Source organism: Bidens hawaiensis, unplaced genomic scaffold (assembly GCF_021521415.1).
Source record: "Bidens hawaiensis isolate Kalapana, Puna unplaced genomic scaffold, B.hawaiensis_p1.1 tig00014205_1, whole genome shotgun sequence".
Taxonomy (NCBI): domain Eukaryota; kingdom Viridiplantae; phylum Streptophyta; class Magnoliopsida; order Asterales; family Asteraceae; genus Bidens; species Bidens hawaiensis.
The window spans coordinates 433219-454213 of record NW_027492223.1 but is presented as its reverse complement, the minus strand read 5'-3'; the positions used below and the strand labels follow the sequence as shown (position 1 = coordinate 454213).

At 43.2% G+C, this 20995-nt stretch overlaps 1 long non-coding RNA gene across 1 annotated transcript; it reads left to right on the top strand.

Moving 5' to 3' along the window:
• The first annotated feature begins 590 nt into the window (after positions 1 to 590).
• On the top strand, positions 591 to 19534 carry LOC143546088 (uncharacterized). The gene is made up of 3 exons (XR_013137550.1): positions 591 to 807; positions 19223 to 19323; positions 19412 to 19534. It is a non-coding gene; the product is annotated as an uncharacterized LOC143546088 (long non-coding RNA).
• The last annotated feature ends 1461 nt before the right edge of the window (positions 19535 to 20995 follow it).

The following is a 20995-nucleotide window of genomic DNA, read 5'->3' as shown; positions in this document are numbered from 1 at the left end:
TCTCTGTCATGAAACGCGTCTCTCCGAAGCCATGAAACTGACAATTTCCTTTTAATTCTCGACACCAGTTTTAAAGAATCTCCTTTTGATGAAACCCTTCCGTTATCCTCTCTTATAAATTCACTCCCCACAACCAATTGAAGAGCAATCATCTCTCTAAATTGAAGAATGATAGCTAATTGCTTAGATTTGCTATGATTTATGAAGTGATTCCAGCAAACCTAGACGAGGAGTTTGCAATTGTTGCCGCCAATAACAACGGTTAAAGTGGTGTTCTTGGAATTTTCAATGACGATGATTAAATTTTTCAATTGTTTAGTTTCAAACTCAGTGTCTTCTAAATCACCTCTTTATGTCTGCTTCCAACTCTCAAGATTACATAATTTTGTTGTCACCGTATTGGATGGTTGTTATTTTGGGTTTAATTGAACACACTTGCCCAAATTTGCATTGGATTCATGATCCATGTATTATCTATATTTATATCTTATTTATTTTGTTTGATTCTAGGATTTCGTTTAATTGTGCATGTATGCTTTTAATTTAATTCAGTTTGGGGTTTCTTTGAAACTAAATGATGTTTGACAGGAGTTTAACGTGCTTGATGTTGCCTGTGGTTGGATTTTACAGGTGGTTCATAATGTCTTAACGCGCCCATGTTGCCACTGGTATTCATGCTGAAAGCGACAAACATTGCTCTTACTATTTTGTCGTGTTTGGTTATGTCGCATGAACTTTCTTTGGATGTTTTGAAAGTATACAAGTGATTACTTTCTGTTGGTTTGTTAATTGTTCGTATATGATCATGTTCGTTTACTTGGTTGAATACATTTGGGTTTAATTGGCTTTCGTATATACGGTTGTAGTCCTTTATTTAAAGTGGGGCAAGCATGAAATGATGAAAACTGGATTGGATTTGAAGAAACGTGGATCGACTCACTGGTAGACGATCTACTTTCCTCGGGTGTGATTATGCTATTTCACCGATGGTTCTCTGGGATCTGGATTCTTCCACCTACAAAATGAACAGCACCGTAAACTTACCCCTCAGAAAGGGACAGAGGGGTCCTCTTTGGGGTAACCCTCCGGTGTGAGAATAAGAATTTGTAGGAGAAGATAATAATATGAGAGTAAGGAAAATGGAGTGTATTGCTTAATATAGCTGAATACTGTGTAATTGTGTGTCTCTCCTTGTGGAGTTGATGTGGTATTTATAGTGCTAGGGTTTCCAATGATTGGGCTCAGACCCAATTAGGGCCTTTTTGGCCTCCTCCAATTGCTTTGCGCCACGTGTCCTTGAGACACCTGGTACTTTTTCATTGGTTATAATCACGTGGTAGCACATGGGTTTTGCTGAGTTGTCCACCTTTCATTGGCAGCTGTCAACATCAGCATATTCTTATTCCTTAAAAAGATACATTCTGGAAGGTTGTCTGACGTGCACAATCAAGGTTGCCCTAATCCTGATTTGGATAAGGACGAGGTTGATTATGTGCATGTGTGATATGCGCCTATCCTGAGGATGCGCGAGGTTTTCTCTTTATTCTCACTCGCAGATGTTTCATGCGCGGATGTGATATGCACAAGCATGTGATATGCGCCACGCGCGGATGCGCCACGCGCAGATGTGATATGCGTGAGCATGTGATACGCGTGAGCATATGTGATGCGTGAGCATATGTGATGCGTGAGCATATGTGATGCCTGAGCATGTGATGCATGAGCATATGTGATATGCGTGAGCATATGTGATATATGCCATGCGCATAGGTTTTGGCTTTGTGCCTTCATAATATCTTGATTTCAAGTCTCTTGTCTATATCTTGTGGGTTGACCCGCCTCGCTCGGTGTTGAGGCGGGTACATACCTCTTCAAGCCCCCCCAGTCTAATGTTTGTATTGTCTCGCGCGAGCGAGGTAAGATAGATATTAGACTTAATAGTTTGCTCTTTTAATAGGGTTTGTCTTTTCTTCTTATTACTCATCGGTGCGCGAAATTCTATCCTTTTGGTTGAAAACGAATCGTCCCTGTACGCGGTTGGTTGTTGCTGACATGCGTTAGTGATGGAGACGTGTCAGACTTTTCGTGTGCTCGAGGTGCTACAGTTGCCTTTCATGTCCCCTCACATAGTGTCAGGAACACGTGTCGCGCTCGCGTTGGTCCGTACCTGCGAGTGATGGCGCGTGAACTCTGGCAGCACCTGTATCGTTTCTTTTCGTGACCCCTCACACAGTGTCAGGGGCACGTGTCGCGCTCGCGTTGGCTTACACCTGCGAGTGGGGGCGCGTGAAGTCCGATCAATACCAAATTTTCTCTCTCCTGGGCCTATAAAAGTAAGCCCTTAGAGTTTTTATTCTTCATCTTCTTTGCTGTTTTATTCAAAGCTTTCCTTTCTTTCATTCTATTCCGATTACCTGTCTTCTGCTTCCAGATCTCTGTTCTTCAGAAGCATCCTTTGTCCGATTTTAAAGTTGTATGTCTGATAGCTCAGACAACACAATCTCCCCTATCCATCGCCGTGTTAAATCGTTAGTAATGTCTACATTGAAGAAGACCGGCAAGGGGAAGAGGGCTGCTGAGGCCTCATCGGAGGAGGTAGGGAAGACCAAGGCAGTGAAGAAGTGGGATGAGATCCCCTGCAAACTGAGGCAGTCCGATTTTGACAGCCTTATCGCCTCTCAGGGTTTTCTCCCTGAGTATGGCTGCATGCTGCCGGCGGCCGGGCAAACGGCGGCGGACCCGCCCACCGGCTATATATCCCTTTACTGCCATTTTTTCACCCACTGCAACCTTCGTCTCCCGATGACCAGGTTTGTGGGTGCGCTGCTTAAGTTTTATGGGATTCATATATCCCAAGTCCATCCGTTTGGACTCGTGCGCATGACTCACTTTGAGTTCATGTGCAAATCTCAGCGCGAGGAGCCCACCCCTCGGCGCTTTCAGTTTTTTTATAAGCCCAAGATCCAAGATTCTTGGTTCTCATTTATTCCTCGCAGTCAGAAGGTCAAGTGCTGCACTGTTTCATTCAAGAGCCTTCATGACTGGTCTGAGAGATTTTTCTATATCAGGGCTGGTGTGATCCCCATCCGCATGACATGCGCGCGATCTCTTCTGCGCCTGCGGATGTGGGTGTCTTCAAGAACCCAACTGGCGCCTGGGTTAAAAAGTTGACTGTCGAACCATCCCCCGCCAAGAACATTTGCGAGGAGGCGCTGGTGGGGGTTGGTATGAGCAAGAGGTGGGCTGACAGCGCGACTGAGCCCGTTATCCAAGTTGACGGCTTGTGTAAGTTAACTCATTGCATTACTTCTGCGCGAATATAATTCGTTTTGCTGATATCATTTGACTTGTTTTGTGCAGTCAGCAAGGAGTATGTCCATGCCGCCTATGACGAGCATATGGAGGGTGGCTCCGTCGCGCTGGGCGCTGGGGAGGTTGGCTTCCCCGATCGCTTCGATGACATGTTCATCCCTGTTGATCTGGGATTTCTCTTTGACAGCGATGCGCCTGGTAAGCCTTTGTACTTATGCTTATGCCTTTATAATACCACATTTGGCTAACATTTCTGTTGCACGTATTGTAGACGCGCTTGAGAACTACGAGCTGGAGTTCGCGGAAGAGGAGGAGGAGGAGGAGGAGGTTGAGGTGCCCCAACTAAAGCGTAAGGCTAAGGTGAAAACTGGCGCAGGGGCCAGTAAGAAACAGAAGAAAGATGATGCCCCTGTTGTTCAGGATCCTCCTACTCAGGCGAAGGGACTTGAGAAAACCCAGGTGTTTACCACCAAGTTTTCCTTGTCTTCCCTGCCTCAAAAAGTGGGCAGACCTCCTGTCCACACGAGGTATGGTGCCACTACCTCCTCCCTTCGCGCGGCGGAAAAGGGGAGCGGCGTTGCGCCTGCCGTTTCCTCTTCGACAGGTATACTTTGCTTATCCTTTATGGTTCTATGAGCGCGATTCTGATAGAGTTACTAATGAATATTTGCTCACTCAAATGTTTGTAGAGCCGGCGACCTTGGTGGATCAACCTCAGGCGCAACAAGGTGCCGAGCCTGCGCCGGAGGTCGCTTCGAAGTCCCCTGTTTTACCCTCGAAAAAGGGGATAATGGACTTCATGGCGATGTTTGACTCGCGAACGGAGTTGCGCCAAGGTATGTATTGCGCTTTTATTTTCTGACTTTTTTCTTTTAGATCAAGTCATGAACCATTTCTTTTTGTTGATTTTTTCATAGGAGTCATTGCTGGCGTACAAGCTGCTGGCGGCACTGCTGGCGCCGGTGCCAGCGCCGTTGATTCTGCTCCTGCTCCTGCAAGCGCTGAATCTCCCCTCATCGGGATTACTAAGGAGCAGGAGGCCGTTTTACGCGCCGACCTGGCGGCGTCGAGACCTCCCTCACCTCCTCCTGCGCGCAGCCCTCCTCGCGAGACTGATTTTGGTTCTAGGTCGCAGGAGAAAAGGCCTGTTTCAGAGGAGGATGAAGAGGTTCAACTTGAGGGCTCCGACGGCGGCCGCGCCAGCCCTGTAGCGCCACGAGGTTTCGCGGCGCCGTCTTCTCGTGGGGCTGGCGCTGACTTTTCTGCTTCATCCCCGCAGGTATTGGTTCGTTTTTGCTCCGCTGCGCGGAATTCCATATTAGTGTTTTGATGACTTAGATCATTACTTTGTGTTTGCAGGAAGCCGATCACATTTACCGCCCGAGATGGAATATTACTGAAGACAGCTCATTTCAGTCCATGGGTGTGTGTGAGGACTTCTGGGCTCATTCTGTGCCTCCAGCTGAAAGGAGGTTTCAGGAGGGCCGCGCTCGCGATGACTTGCTCAACGATCATCTGCTTGCTGGGTCGGCTTTCTTTGCTGCCTCCCAAGAGCTTCGCTATGATTACGTAAAGGTACGTGATGCTCTTGCGGAAGCCAAGCAAGAGGCTAAAGTGTCTGCTTGGCATCTTTCTGATGCTCGAGAGAGAGCTGAGAAGCTCCAAGCAGAGCTCAGTGAGAACAGAGCAAGTGCCAATACCGCCTTCGTGAAGCGCGAGCATGAGCTACAGGCTGCGCGGGAGAAGCTACAGGCGGCCGAGGCGGACGCGGCCAAGTACGCACGTAGAGTGCGCGACTTGGAGCTGGACGCGGAGGCGCGTGACCAAGCTCTTGTCCAGTCTATAACTGACAAATCATCGCTGGAGAGTGAGGTTGCGCGCCTGAAGAAGGAGCTGGCGGCCGCGCAGGCCGAGAAAGATGAAGCCTTGGCGACGGCAGCGTCTAGCCAGGAAGCACTCGAGCTTGCGCGAGCGGAAAAGGAAGAAGCCTTGGCGGCAGCAGCGTCCGACAAAGAAGAGCTGAAACAGACTAAGGAAACTGTTGAGTTGTTAAACTCTCAGATTCCTGCTCTTGAGACGTCTGTTGCTTCCCTCGCGCAGGATCGCCAATGGCTAATCTCACAGGGTATGACTCGTTGCGCTTACGCGATGAAATACTCAGACGAGTTTCAGGCCCTTGTGATGGATTGCAACGCTGCCGCGCGCTTGGTGGGTCGAGCTGAAGGGTTTAAGGATGGCTATGAATATGGCATGCTGAAGAAGAACCCATCCGACTACCCTTATCAGAGCGACGTTGCCTGCACGGACATGGTCGCGATGGGGGAGAAGTATTTGAATACTCCCATTCTCATCCTTGGGCAGGTATTTTAACCTTAATGAGATTACCTTGAGTTATTTTCCAAGTCTTTTTTTGTACTCATATTTTTCCATATGATTTGCAGATATCCGCGCTTACTGACCAGCCCGATCTCGGCGCGCTAAAGAAATTACTTGACGAGTGCGAAGGGGCTGGTGACGGCGATGATGGCGCGGGGAATGTTGCCCCTGCTAGCGGCTCTGGCGTGGCCAAAGGATCCGTTCCTGACACTATTGTGATAGAAGACTCCATTCAGGACGAACAACTTGACTATGGTCAGTTTGGAGATGACGAGGAGCGGGCTGCGCCAGATGCTGAGGGCGATGATGAGGACTATGAAGAGGCTGACGTCGACGTGGAGACTTGAGAAGCCCTTCATGTTTTTTATTTTTATTTGTAGTTTGTATCTCATCATCTTGTAAACTTGTAAATTTCAATGCTTTGGAATGAAATTTTGTTTTTCCCTTCTTCGCATCTTGCGCATTCCCCATTCATCTCTTTATATTGCATGTTTGCTTGTTGAATATAAGATATGCTTGCACGTTGAAATAAGAACAAGGTTGTAAGGAAATTATTATACTTAATCCTTGTCATATTGTAAGTGATTTTTGCCATATCTTGATTATGTTGACACGTGCCTTGGCGTTTTCATTATTCCTCTTTTGCGCGACGTTATCTCGCATTTATTATATGGAATTATGATTTTTTTAGCCTTTACGTGTCAGTATGTGTTACTCAGATATCCATTACAATTTCATGCGCGACCTCGACCTGAGACCTTAACAACTATGTTTTGGCATTTGCTTTGCCTTAGTTGTGCTTAGGTATTTTTATGGTCAGGCTGCGCAGTATGTAGGATGGATGTTGTGAGTGATTTGAGCTAAGGCTCACATTATTGGGCTAAGGCCCTGAGCTAAGGCTCATATTATTGGGCTAAGGCCCTGACGTTTTAGAGTTAAGACTCGTTAACGAGTTTGAGCTTGAAGCTCGCGCATGTATGTTTTACTTCGTTTTATTTCGTTTTGATGTCAATACAATGTTGTCATATTGCTCAAAATTAATAAAGGGAAGTGTGAAACATGTATGCAAAAGGTAATAGAATCCACATTAAGAGAAGATAGCGCGTATCATTATTCATAATGGCTTAAAAAGCCTTGTTTACAAACTTGACAATTTTTACATGAAACATTTTCTAAGCTGTGCCGAGTTCAAGCGCGCGGGATCTTCTTTCCATTCAAATCTTTTAAAGCGTATGCGCCTTTTCCCAATTCTTCCGAGACTTGATAAGGTCCCTCCCAATTGGGGGACATCTTTCCCGGGGGTATCGCGCGGCTAGCTTCATTGTTTCGAAGGACAAAATCATTCTTCTTGAAGTGGCATTCTTTCACGCGCTGATTGTAATATTTTTCCAGTTTTTTCTTGTACCTGGCTTCACTGATAATAGCCGCCTCTCTGCGCCCTTCAAGTAAGTTGAGATCCAACCTCCTTTCGCGCTCGTTATCAATCTTGTTCATCATGAGCACTCTGTGGGATGGGCATCCAATTTCTGCTGGAATCATAGTCTCCGTTCCATAGGTTAGGCTGAACGGGGATTTGCCATTGCTGGTTTTGCTTAATGTCCTGTGTGCCCACAGGACATTAGGTAGCTCTTTGACCCAAGAATGGGATTCACCCTCCAACCTTTTCTTCAGCTCATTTAACAAGCTTTGGTTCGCGCGCTCCACTTGGCCATTCCCCTGAGGGTGGTATACTGAAGTGAAGATTTGGTTGATGCGCAATTCCTTAAGCCAGCTGGATATCTTCCTGTCAGTGAATTGTTTGCCATTGTCGCTCACAATTTCCATGGGCAAGCCAAAACGGCATATGATGTGGCTCCAAATAAACTGCTTCATCGCTTCTGCTGTGATTTTTGCTAGTGGCTTGGCTTCAACCCATTTTGTGAAATAGTCTACTGCCACTACCAAAAATTTTACTCGCCCTTGCGCTTGCGGTAGGGGTCCCACAATATCGATGGCCCATTTGTGGAAAGGCCATGCGGAGGTCACCGGAATCAAGTTGTTCTTTGGCCGCATGGTGTTTGGCGCATAGCTCTGACATGCTTTGCATTTTTGGATCTCTTTTAAAGCGTCCAAGTACATGCCTGGCCAATAGTAACCTGCGCTCATTGCCTTGGCAACCACCATGCGCGGGCCAGCATGTATTCCACAAATTCCTTCGTGTATCTCTCTGATCACATAGCTTGCTTCCTCAGCATCTAGGCATTTCATGAGCGGTCCAAGATAAGAGCGTCGATACAATGTACCATCAAGCAGTTCATAGTTCTGCGACTTGTGTCTTATCTTCCTCGCCTGTGCGCGATCGTCCAGTACTTTTCCCTCATTCAAGAATTCCATTACTGGAGTTATCCATGATGAAGGGGTTGTATGAGTTACAAGGACAGACTTCGCTCCCACCGACGGGTTGCTCATTACTTCTACCCTGACATCTTTGCCAAAGTGATCGAAGCTGGTTGATGCCATCTTGCTCAGCGCGTCAGCAGATTTGTTTTCACTGCGCGGAATATGAATGATTCTGAAGCAGTCAAATTGCTCGATGAGCTTTTTCGCCTGCTCTAGATACAGAGGCATGGTGTTCTCCTTGGCATCATAAAGGCCATTGACCTGTGCTGCTACCAAGTATGAATCAACATGGGCCTCTAGCTTTTTAACTCCGAATTTGTGCGCGATGGCAGGCCAGCCAGCAGGGCTTCATACTCAGCTTCATTGTTGGTGCTCTTGAAGTCCAACCTGATGGCGTAAGTTTATTCCTGATTCTCTGGATCCACCAGCTTGAGGCCTACGCCGGATCCTTCGTTGTTTGAAGCTCCGTCGGTGAATAATCTCCACACATTTTCTTCATCATTGGCTCGCGGAGGGTCTACCTCGCGCTGAGCCTCTTCAATTTTTCCTTCGGGGATTTCTGCAATGAAATCAGCCAAGACTTGTCCCTTTATTGCTGGACGGGGCTTATAGGCGATCGTGTGCTCTCCTAATTCCAGCGCCCATTTTGTTAGCCTTCCCGAGAGCGCGGGGCGCCGCAAGACTTGCTGGATGTTGTACCCAGTTAGAACTTCAATAGGATGACCATTGAAATATCTATGTAGCTTGCGCGACGCATGTGTTAGTGATAAAACTAACTTTTCCATGATGGAGTAGCGCGTCTCAGGATCTGTCAGCACCCGACTCACATAGTATATTGGCGTTTGGATTCCCTTGCGATCCACCAACAATACTGCGCCGATGGCGCGCTCTCCTGCTGATAGGTACAATGTCAAAGTTTCACCAGGAAGTGGAGCTGTGAGCGCGGGCAGATTTATCAAACATTCTTTTATCTCACTGAAAGCTTGCTCGGCCTCAGGAGTCCATTTGAATTGGCTTTTCTTTAAGCAATTCCTCAATGTGTTGACAAATGGGGTAGATTTGCTTGCATGGTTCGCTAGGAACCTGTTGATTGAAACCAATCTACCATTCAGCTTCTGGACTTCTTTCATGGTGGATGGCGAGGGCATGTCAAGGATGGCCTCCACCTTTTCTGGGTTCACCTTGAAACCATCCTTGGTGACCATTACACCTAGAAATTTTCCCTCTTGTACGCCGAAAGTGCATTTGCTCGGATTGAGCTTCATGTTAACTTCCTTTAGGCGCCCAAGGGTTTCTTCGATGTCTTTGAGCATTTGTTTTTCCTCCCTGCTTTTGATCACCAAATCATCCACGTAGACTTCTAGGTTTCTTCCAATTTGCTCGTTGAAAACAGCATCCATAAGTCTTTGGTAGGTGGCTCCCGCATTCTTCAAACCAAAGGGCATTTTTGTGTAACAAAAAACACCCTTGTCGGTTCTGAAGGCGGTCTTGTCCTCGTCTTGTGGTGCCATTTGAATCTGGTGATAGCCCTTGTAGGCATCCAGGAAACATTTGAGCTTGAATGGCGCCACGGAGTCCACCTTTGCGTCGATGTTTGGGAGGGGGTAACAATCCTTTGGGCACGCTTTGTTGAGGTCCTTGAAGTCAATGCACATCCTCCACGACCCGTTACTTTTCTTTACCATCACAGGATTGGCTACCCATGTCTGGTATCGTATCGGGCGGATGATATTTGCGCGCAATAGATCCTCAACCTGCTCATTCATGGCCCTCGCCTTCTCATCCCCCATGACTCTCTTCTTTTGAGCAATTGGCTCTACAGATTTGAACGCGTTGAGAGAATGTTGCGCCAGGTCTAGCGGAACCCCAGTCATATCAGAGTGTTGCCACGCGAAGACCGACATATATGCTGTGAGCAATCTTTTCATTCTCAACCTCGTGTCGTCTGATATCGTAGCGCCAATTGTGATTGTCTGCTCCGGGAATTTTGGGTTGAGAATCCATTCCTCTGGCGCGTTGTCTGCCATTGGAAGTTTCATTCTCCCTTCCCGCGGAGTACTTGTCACTGCACACAAATGATCTCGGTATAAAAAAGTTACACCTGTTGGTGTTGGGAACCCCAATGCGCCGTGAGCTGGCGACGGTATGGCGTTGAATTGGGCAATCGTTCCTCTACCCAAGATCATATTGTGGCATGAAGTGGTTGGCAAGACCAAGAAGTTGACAACTTCGGCTCGCTTGTGTTTCTCATCCCCCATAGTTAGTTCAAATTGTATTTGACCTAGGGGATGAATGATTTCATTTGAAACACCAGAGATTGGTGCATTCACAATTTCAAGCCTTGCTTGGTCTGCCGGATCCAGTTTCCTGAAACATTGCTCATACATGATGTCTGATTCGCTGCCAGTGTCCACCAGGACTTTTGACACTTCATAATGAGCAATGTGTGTGGTGATGACAAGAGGACTGCTGATAGAAGGGCCTCCCCTGATTCTTGGGAAGATTACTTGTTGCTCGCGCCAGTCTCCTTGGATTGCGCGCTTCTCTTTCTTGATCTTTGCCCTTGCGTTCCTCCCTCGGCTACACAGATTCTTTTGAACTTTTTACTGGCAGAGGCTCCTTCTGGTTGTTCATTTTCCGGTCTTGAGTTTTTCACCAGGTGAGCCAGCTTGCCTGATTTCACATCTTTTTCAATTGCATCCTTCAAGTGGTGGCATGCATCAGTGTTGTGTCCTGTAGACTTGTGAAACTCACAGTACTTGCCACTATTTGATGGTCCCTTGTAGTGTAGTGGCTTGGGGCTTTTGAACTGGACATTCTCAGTGCTTAACACTTGTGAAGGCGTTTTAGTGAGGGGAGTCCATATTCTTGGCAGAGGTCTGTTAGGATCTCTGCCGCCTTCCCTCTTGTCACCCTCCCCGCGATTACGAACGTCTTTTTGGGGCTGTGGTGAGCTTGGTTGCGCCTGCTTTTCTGCGGAAGAAAAACTGGTTGGTTGCAACCTGGACCATACAGAGTTCTGTTTGCCCCTTCTTTCGTTGCTGCGCGGTGTCTCAGCTTGATGCCCTCTTTCTCTCGCTCTATCTTGGGCAATTTGTTTTTCATTTCTCGCGAAGACTCACGATGCTTCCATAAGCTTGGCCCAAGTGGTTGGCATGCCATCTCTGCTTACGAGAGCTCGGCGGAGTTGATCATTGCGCGCGCCTTGTATAAAGGCCACGCGCAAGAGTTGCTCAGTGATACCTCCGATTGCCAGAGACTCCTGATTGAAACGAGTTATGTAATCTTCAATCGTTTCATCATTCCTACGCACACAGTGCATGATGTCGTCAGGGTCACGCGTGTGTCTGCGCTGCTGTACTAAGTGGGCTTGGAACTTTTCCAATAGTTCCTCGAACCCATCGATTTGCCCAGTCGGCAAGCTCTCGAACCAGACACGCGCCGCGCCCGTGAGGCAGCTAGCAAACATGTGACACCATGTTGGCATCGTCCAGCTTTCTAGGTTTCCAGTGTTGTAAAAACCTTGTAAGAAATCGTCTGGATCCGTTGTGCCGTCATATTTGCCCAAACCACTTGGCATCTTGGTTTTGTGCTGAATGGGAGCCTTCGCGATGCGCTCAGTGAATTTTGAATGTTTCACCAAGATGGCTGGCCTATATGGTGTGGTTACGTCCACTTGCCCTCTCACTGGTGGGCTGTACGGCGTGTGCAGATCCAGATCTGCTTTGGCTCCAGGCGCCATGTTCACGTGCGCACGGAGCTGAGAGCCTCCTGCATGAGTATCTCGCGTCCTCCTCATGCTGTGCACTTCTTCATCACTAAACTCAGCGTGTGCAGTGTGAACAGAATGACCCTCTTCCGGCGCGCGCGCCCTTTTTGTTCCTTGAATGGCTTGCTTATCAAACGCTAGCCTTTGTGTTTTGTGTTTGACCAGCTCATTGTACTTGTCCATTAGACGTCGTTGCTCGTTTATGAGCCATTCTTTGGGGTCATTGGTTTCATCTTCTGGACCCATTGGTCCTTTTTGTTTCGCGCCGGTAAGATTTTGGAACGTGAGATCGTCTGGAGGAGTTTCAGTCTGGCCATGAGGAGTTGTGATGAAGGGACGGTTACTGGTGGTGCGCGTAGAATCACGCGGCACCCTCAGAAACTGCTGTCCCTCATTAACATCCTCACGTTCAATATCCTCCAGAACTTGATCGACGTTACGAACACCAGAAACCATGGTGAAAATTTGTTTTTTTTAGATAACTGATGAGATTTTGTTGCCGTTGTAACAGGTGATGGCGCCAATGAAGAAACGTGGATCGACTCACTGGTAGACGATCTACTTTCCTCGGGTGTGATTATGTTATTTCACCGATGGTTCTCTGGGATCTGGATTCTTCCACCTACAAAATGAACAGCACCGTAAACTTACCCCTCAGAAAGGGACAGAGGGGTCCTCTTTGGGGTAACCCTCCGGTGTGAGAATAAGAATTTATAGGAGAAGATAATAATATGAGAGTAAGGAAAATGGAGTGTATTGCTTAATATAGCTGAATACTGTGTAATTGTGTGTCTCTCCTTGTGGAGTTGATGTGGTATTTATAGTGCTAGGGTTTCCAATGATTGGGCTCAGACCCAATTAGGGCCTTTTTGGCCTCCTCCAATTGCTTTGCGCCACGTGTCCTTGAGACACCTGGTACTTTTTCATTGGTTATAATCACGTGGTAGCACATGGGTTTTGCTGAGTTGTCCACCTTTCATTGGCAGCTGTCAACATCAGCATATTCTTATTCCTTAAAAAGATACATTCTGGAAGGTTGTCTGACGTGCACAATCAAGGTTGCCCTAATCCTGATTTGGATAAGGACGAGGTTGATTATGTGCATGTGTGATATGCGCCTATCCTGAGGATGCGCGAGGTCTTCTATTTATTCTCACGCGCAGATGTTTCATGCGCGGATGTGATATGCACAAGCATGTGATATGCGCCACGCGCGGATGCGCCACGCGCAGATGTGATATGCGTGAGCATGTGATACGCGTGAGCATATGTGATGCGTGAGCATATGTGATGCCTGAGCATGTGATGCATGAGCATATGTGATATGCGTGAGCATATGTGATATGTGCCATGCGCATAGGTTTTGGCTTTGTGCCTTCATAATATCTTGATTTCAAATCTCTTGTCTATATCTTGTGGGTTGACCCGCCTCGCTCGGTGTTGAGGCGGGTACATACCTCTTCAGGATTTTTTTTTCTTAACGAAAAAACTGGATTGGAGTATAGTTTGTTGTTGATAAATGAAGTTACCTGTTGGTGACCTGATGATACATTTAGATGAGATAAATTTGCTTCTGGTTGATTTGGAAAAACCTCTATTTTCAATTCACCAATGGACTTCTTGATTTCTCTTCATCTATATCATTGTTATTAGTTTTTATTAATTGTGTTTGTTGTACCGGTCACGGTTGGAGCCTGGGTGTTAAGGCCATTGTAATTGCCCATGGGTGTCGGACATACCAGTGGGTTTCGAGTATATCAGTTAGTTTGTTAAAAACATCCGTTGGGTATACCAGTTCTAAAACCCATCGGGTATCTATCGAGTTTTGACAAAATATTTCAGGATTGGGCTACCTTAACGAACAATGAAATGCTGACTTCTGGGATACACAAGCTTTATTGGTTGTTTTTGTATCAAACAACTGACATCTTGAAGATTGGAAACTGGTATAGAAACTGGTTCCATAATTTAAAAGGCTGGGACAAATTAGTTGGTGTGTCAGTTATTGTAACATCCTAACATATTATAACGTTAAATAAAGAAAGTTACGTTTAGTGATCTCGCGTTATTAATTAATTAATATCGAGTGAAGAACGGATCATGGACTTAGATTAATTAAGGTGGATTAAGTAGTAATGGGCTTTAGGTCCATGGGCTTCAAGAGGTATAAATACCCTCTTAAACCACCCTTAAACCCTAAACCATCATTCATTTCCATCTTATTCTCTATACATTCAAAACACACACATACACTACACTATATTTCGGCCGAGAGGGAGAGAGAGACGTCCGAGACCAAAATCAAGCCAACCATTATTAGATCTTCGATATACGAGCTAGATACGAGATAACCACGCAAACCGAGCACATAAAGGTAAGATTTCGATCTTAAAGTTCATGTTTTTATAGACGGTTTGCCATGAAACTTGAAACGATAATAGATCGGATCTAAACGAAGCGTAAAGTAGCGAACTTGATGCTAGAACGAACATAATAAACCCATAAACATGTACGGTTTGTTTAAGATAAACCGTAGATCTTGTATTAAACGTTTCTAAAATTAAAGGTCCAAACTTTACGTGTTTTCGGGTCCAATCTTAACCAAAAACGACTATAGGAATAGTCGCGGGTTAGTCAAATACCATACCCATGGATTTCTCAGTAAAACGATGATGATTTTGGGGATTAAGATTGAACAGAGGCGCAGCTGGGCAACTTCGCCTGCAAGCTTAACTTCGCCTGCAAGCTAAGTTCGCCCAGCCATAACTTCGCCTGCAAGCTTAACTTCGCTTGCAAGCAAGTTCGCCTAACTGATAACTTCGCTTGTTGACAAGTTCGCCTATGATTAACTTCGCTGGACCCCAAGTTCGCTGATGTCTAACTTCGCCTGCAATTAACTTCGCCTGGTGATAAGTTCGTTTAATGTTAAGTTCGCTTAACACTAAGTTCGCTTACAGTAAGTTCGCTTAATGTTAAGTTCGCTTGATGTTAAGTTCGCTTATAGTAAGTTCGCTTAATGTTAAGTTCGCTTATTGTTAAGTTCGCTTAATGATAAGTTCGCTGGAGTTAGCAAATTGGAAAATAAATTAAAAACCTAATGAAAAATGTGTTAAGACAGTTAATGGAAATAATTTTTTTCCAAGCTGACCTGGCAGCTTGACCCCAGCCAGGGGCTCTGCCCCTTGGACCCTGCTAGGGGCTGCCGCCCCTAGACCCCGCTGCCAGGGGCGCTGCCCTCGAACCCCCGTTCGTTGTGGGTTATATAAAGATAGAAATACAACATGAGTAGTAGTAGTTAATTGATACGTGTAAATATTATACAGTCATCCGTGCACAACTCAAGAAGGGAATAACGATTAACGGAGAGCGTAACAGGACTCAGGTGAGTTTCTAGCCCCACTTCCTTGTTATGTTTTCGGGGCTGTGTGCATACTCGATGTGATAGTTAATACACTTATCTTAAGTGATAAGTGTATGCCTTGTATGATTTATGTATGATGATTGCTTGACGGTGCGTGAACGATCTTCGGATATTGCATGAACCGTCAGGTGGTAGTTAAGATATGATTGATAAGCATGATGAGAGATATGATGTATGTATGAATATATGATGTATGCATAATGTATGTATGTTATGATGATGGTACGGGAACGCTCTTCGGAGATTGCACGTATTGTCAAGGAAAGTATGTATGAACAGGTATGGTACAGTTGCACGAAACAAAGGGACCAGACCCTAATAATATCTGTGATGTTAGGGACCAGACCCTTATAATATCTGTGATGTTAGGGACCAGACCCTTATAATATCTGTGAGGTTATAGAGCGAAAGGCTCTTTAAAACGTATGATTAGGTATGTAAAGAAAGTATGAAGGTAAGAATGAAAGTATATGCACTTATGTGTGTGTGAAAGAAAGTTAAGAGGTTAAGTATGAAATGTAAGAAGGTATTGTATGATTATGTGATTAACTCGAACTCACTCAGCGTAGCTGACTTTTAGTATGCACGCAGGTGAGTAGAATGAGGCAGGTAGCTTGAGGAGGACACATGGCAGAGTTGGACGAAGCTGGCATCTGAAGATTTTGCTATGATGTTTTATTTTAAAAGACTATGTTTTGTTTTTAATGACTATGAATGCCCGATAAGACAAGAATTATGGTTATGGAATGTAATGGTTTGAATTTTTTTAATGTTCCGCGAATGTTTTAATTAACTCTGATATTTAGAACTGCGTTTATGAGTAAATCCAACACGAAAGTAGGGCTACCGGTAACGGGGCCTTACAGTTATAAACATTCATATATGGTTAGACAACCCTTTCAATATAATGCAAAGCCTTGTAAGATTATAATAATCCAGCCCCCTCACATTTTTTTATTCTTTACTCAATTTTCAGGTTTGACAGGAAGCTCAAAAACACATATGATCAACATGTCATCTCTTATTTCATGCAAAACATTTAATTATTTTCTCACAAAAAATTGTTGTCTTTTTTACTATCTAGCAGGTCACCTCTTATTATGCCTAATTGCTACTAACAAGTTATTTTTTTTCTTCTTTTCCAGGAGCCCTCTTCTTAGTGTATATGCTGACACGTCTGTTACATGTAAGGTAATACTTGTATGACAGTAGACACATACTACGTTATAAACATCAATTACATGACCTTTTATAAGGAGAAAAATAATTGTTAAACACATTGCTTGTATTATGCAGGAATGTTATGATCTGAATCGGTCAATGTTGGAATTGGTTTTTACATCTGTAGAAGAATGGGTTGCAGACAGTGACTGGCATTATTGATGCCATAATGAGTGAATATTCTAAACTCTTTCATGATGAAATTGCAGCAGATGAGTGCAAAGCAAAAATACTGAAATATCATGTAGTAAAAGCACCAAGGTTAGTGTGTCTAACAAGTAGTTAGCAACAAGTTAACATTTTGTAGTAATACTTATTGTGGTTTTTTGGGTCGGTTTATAAAACTGTGCCAGAATATGATGATTAATAAGTTGAGAATTGAAAAAAATAAAAATAAAAACACACACCTATAGGAATTGAGTATATATTACTTCATACACACATTGTGTAACACCCCAACCCGGAGCGGGCTGACGTGTCACTATTACAGATATCATAACAAAATTCGAATAAGCCTAAGTCAAATTATATTTACTCAAATAACCGAAAATGAATACTCTTTAAAAAGCTTGAACTTAATTATTCTCTCTCATCACTAATTTCCCCGAGTCCTGGATTACCTGAAAACAAAATAAGAAAAAAAAACAAAACAAGAAAATACGGATGAGCCAAAAATTGCCCAGTAACGGAAAGAACAATAGTTTAGGTAAGGACAGACGTAAGAAAATAAATATACGGACTTCAATTCAAAATCGAAACCAAACTTTTTACCGAAACATATACTTAATAAAATTCAGAGGTATGATCCGACACTTGGCCAGAACATGATCAAACGTATACGGAAGCATATCAGAAACATATCATAATATATACACACATCAAACCACGTGACTTCACATATAAAAGAAAACTCAAGTCACGTGAAACGGAAGCACCCACGAGCCAAAACATAACAGACTGGTACATAGCTAGCTAGTCCATGCACCTATGAGATGGTGAGCGTGGCGTACACCCATTATTCCATCTCCACACAACAAACGCAAACTCAGAGCTAAGATCGATCTATCCGCCTCTAGGGGCCAAAGTGCTACACGAGCACAAGCTATAGACGCCATGAACTTTTATTACGCACTGTCATGATAAGTGCATGCCGTTGACGCCCATACGACATTTCAGACATGCTCGGGTGACAGAGTACAAAAGCTAATTTCATATAATTATGCAACGAAAATGCTACTAATGGAACATGCAATAATGAGTACAAAATACGGAATCTATTGCATGCTACAAAAATCATTATAAAGTATAATATGCCAATTAAACCGAACTCAAACTATAACTAAAAGATAACGAAAAGTCCGCACTACAAAGTGACGGAAACCGAATATAATATGAAATATTATTAATAAAGTACACGAAAACAGAAACCGTACTACGAAGTAACAAGAAACAGAATCCGTACCTTAACAAATCAAACGTAAACAAAGTTGAGTAGTTCTCAAGTCGTGTTAGCACCTACATTAAAATTATCTTCCAATTAACTTATCAAAGTTCAACTAATTGGTTAACTGACTTTTCCGGCGACGTGGACTCTTAAAAATATGATTTATTGTTAGAAGCTTATTGTCATGCTTGTTTTAGTAATTATTGTCAAGAACGTTTAAGTTTCCAAAAGGTGACAATTTTACTAAACTTTATTTATTCAGGTAATAAAAAGAACAAAACATAATAATACTTTGTTTATTATATATGCTTATTTTATATGCATCTACTATACATGTGTGGGTAAAAGAACAAATCAAAAGAGATAATACTTCCATACCCAAAAGCATGAGTAAGAGACGTACATGAGTTGTTTTCCTTTTTCTTTATTATTATTATAGATATGAATTCAATATAGAGATAGCTTACGTATTCTCTTTACATACCTACTTATCTTCTTCCAAATCAAAATTCTATATTAATCATGTGTTAGTCGCCGGAATAATCAAACTCACACAAGCATATTTGGGGAATGCGTAGCAGCAGAGAGTCGGAAGTCCTTACCTCAATAACTGAATGAAACAGAACGAAGAGTTTGACGCGGGAATCGGGTTCCAATTTGGCAAGTTAAATCGGGTTGGTTTCCGGTGAGTAGCGGTTTAATGCAGTGAACGGAGAGGCGGGTTTAAGTGGTGTGATGCGGTGGTCTCCCGCCAATGGCTCAACAGATTCGGCGAGAGGGTCGAGGGCAGTGGCGGTAATGATCGGGTTGGCACAACGGAACCGAAGTAGAAAGCGATTTATGTTGGCAAAATTTTTATGAGTGTAATATGAGATTGAGAGAGTATATATATATAGAGCCAAGAAGAAAGCGTGCATGTTTGACAATAATTTCATCTCGAAGAATGCGGTATTGAATCTTAACGTAGATGCATTAGAAGGTGATAAGTAGTTCAAAATTTGTATCTAGAAATAATAGGATTATGTTCCCTTCAAATATCTGATTACTTATCTATTTGTTTAAATTATATTGAAGTGTTTATCTATTTGAGCTTTCAACGAAAAGTTAAAAAGAATACTTTCATTCAAATTCAACTTCTAATAATATATCGCCATTTAACTATTATTATCAGAAAATTCGGGTTATTACACATTGAGTATATCCTCATAATCATAATTGTAAGTTTCGTATTTTTTTTCATTCATTTTATGTTTGTGGTTAGAAATCACTAAGCTTTGTTTTTTCTTATGTCTTATTGCAGGTAGTTAGATGCTTACTGATCGAACCATTTCCATAATCTGCGTTAAATGAGCAGGCTGGCAAAATGCTGTTTGAAAATTATTAGTATGCAAGACATGCCAGGTCAGCAGCTATTGCCATGCTGTCATTTGCAGTTTTGTTGTTTGTAGTTATTGTAGTGAAAAGCCTTGTTCTTTTTCATGTTTCTAAGTTCTACTATGTGGCTTCAACTCTGAGTTCAAGAAATTTTGGAATATTGAATAATGTAACCCGAGGGGTGTTCACGAATCGAGCCCGAGTCAAGCCAGGGTGGGTTCGAGCTTGCTCAAAATTAAGCAAGGCAGCTTGACTCGGCCAACGAGCCGAGCTTAGATCGAGCTCGGCTCAGTTACAAAAATGAGCCAATTTGGTTCAGGTCGTTTCAAATAAAAAACACACGCACACACAATAGGAATTTAAATGAAACTCATTTTGTATATGTTAATTCATACACACACTGAGTGTATCAATTAATCAGTAATTATAAATGAATATGGACATTTGTTTACGATTTTTGAAGTATTTGGAATAACAGTTACTTGTGAAATTGGTATGTTACAGATTCATTCGTCGACTCATCTGGTCTTTATGTGGCCCCGTAGGAAGGAGGTAAGTCAGATTTAGTTTAAAATTCGTACTCAATCATCACTAAAGTCGAGCGGGTGTTATTGTGCGGTTTACGAATTGCGAGGCTAATAAGCCCTAGGTGGTAGGTTATTACCAGTTGTTCTTGATGCATGAATATACAATGTGGCTACCACATTTGCACATTTGATACAGGCTGTTGCTCAAATTTATCTTTAGTTTTACCAGACTTCTAAGGCTCATGAAGCTCTGAAAAAAGCCACCAAAATTGATCCTCGAGATCCTAAGGTTTGTTAGTTACCGTTATGATTTTGATGAAACTTAATGTAAGTAGCACATGATCCTAAAGTAATGTCACTTGTAATTTTTTTTATTTGTTTGCATACTGTGCAGGCCTTTCTGAATCTTGAAGGATAATCAATTTCAACAGGCCCTGGACCTGTTTTGGATGCATTTAGAAGCGTATAAAATATCACCATCTTTTTTTTTCTCATTTTTATTACTATTTTGCGTCTCTTTGAGTTTGACTTTTCATGTATGGACGTAACATCTTTTTATAGAATAAAATAATGTGTAATTTGGTAAAAATTGATGTGTGATAGATGTTTTTTGTAATTCAGTTATATAGGTAACCCAAAAGTCTTTTTCCAAAACTACAACATACAAGGAAAGCCACGGTAACCTATTTTCACCAAATTCCATTTATACCATTTGTTATTGATTTTGCTCCAATCTCAGTTTGTTGAACTTTTGATAGTTCTGTCATAGCTACACAATGACTCTAGCTAACCTGAATAGCTTTTGAGATTGATTACAACGATATTTAGCCTTGGATAAAATAAGTTGTCCGGTCCTTAAATCTGGTTTAACAGATCCGACTGGTCCTATGGATGTGCCATGTAACATAAGTCAATAGCTTTTGATGTTGGATGTGCCATGTAACATAAGTCAATAGCTTTTGATGTTGATTACAACGATATTCACACAACCCCGCCGATTGTATTGTAGTTGGTATTGTTTCTTACGTTCTCATTTTTTTATAAATTAGTATTATTTCCAATGTTCTCATGTTAAGATTAAAATGTACATGAACCTTCCTCATGATATATAATCGTTTGTTATGCATTCCCGCGTCAACAACCTTAATCACAAATTGTAAATTGCATCGAAT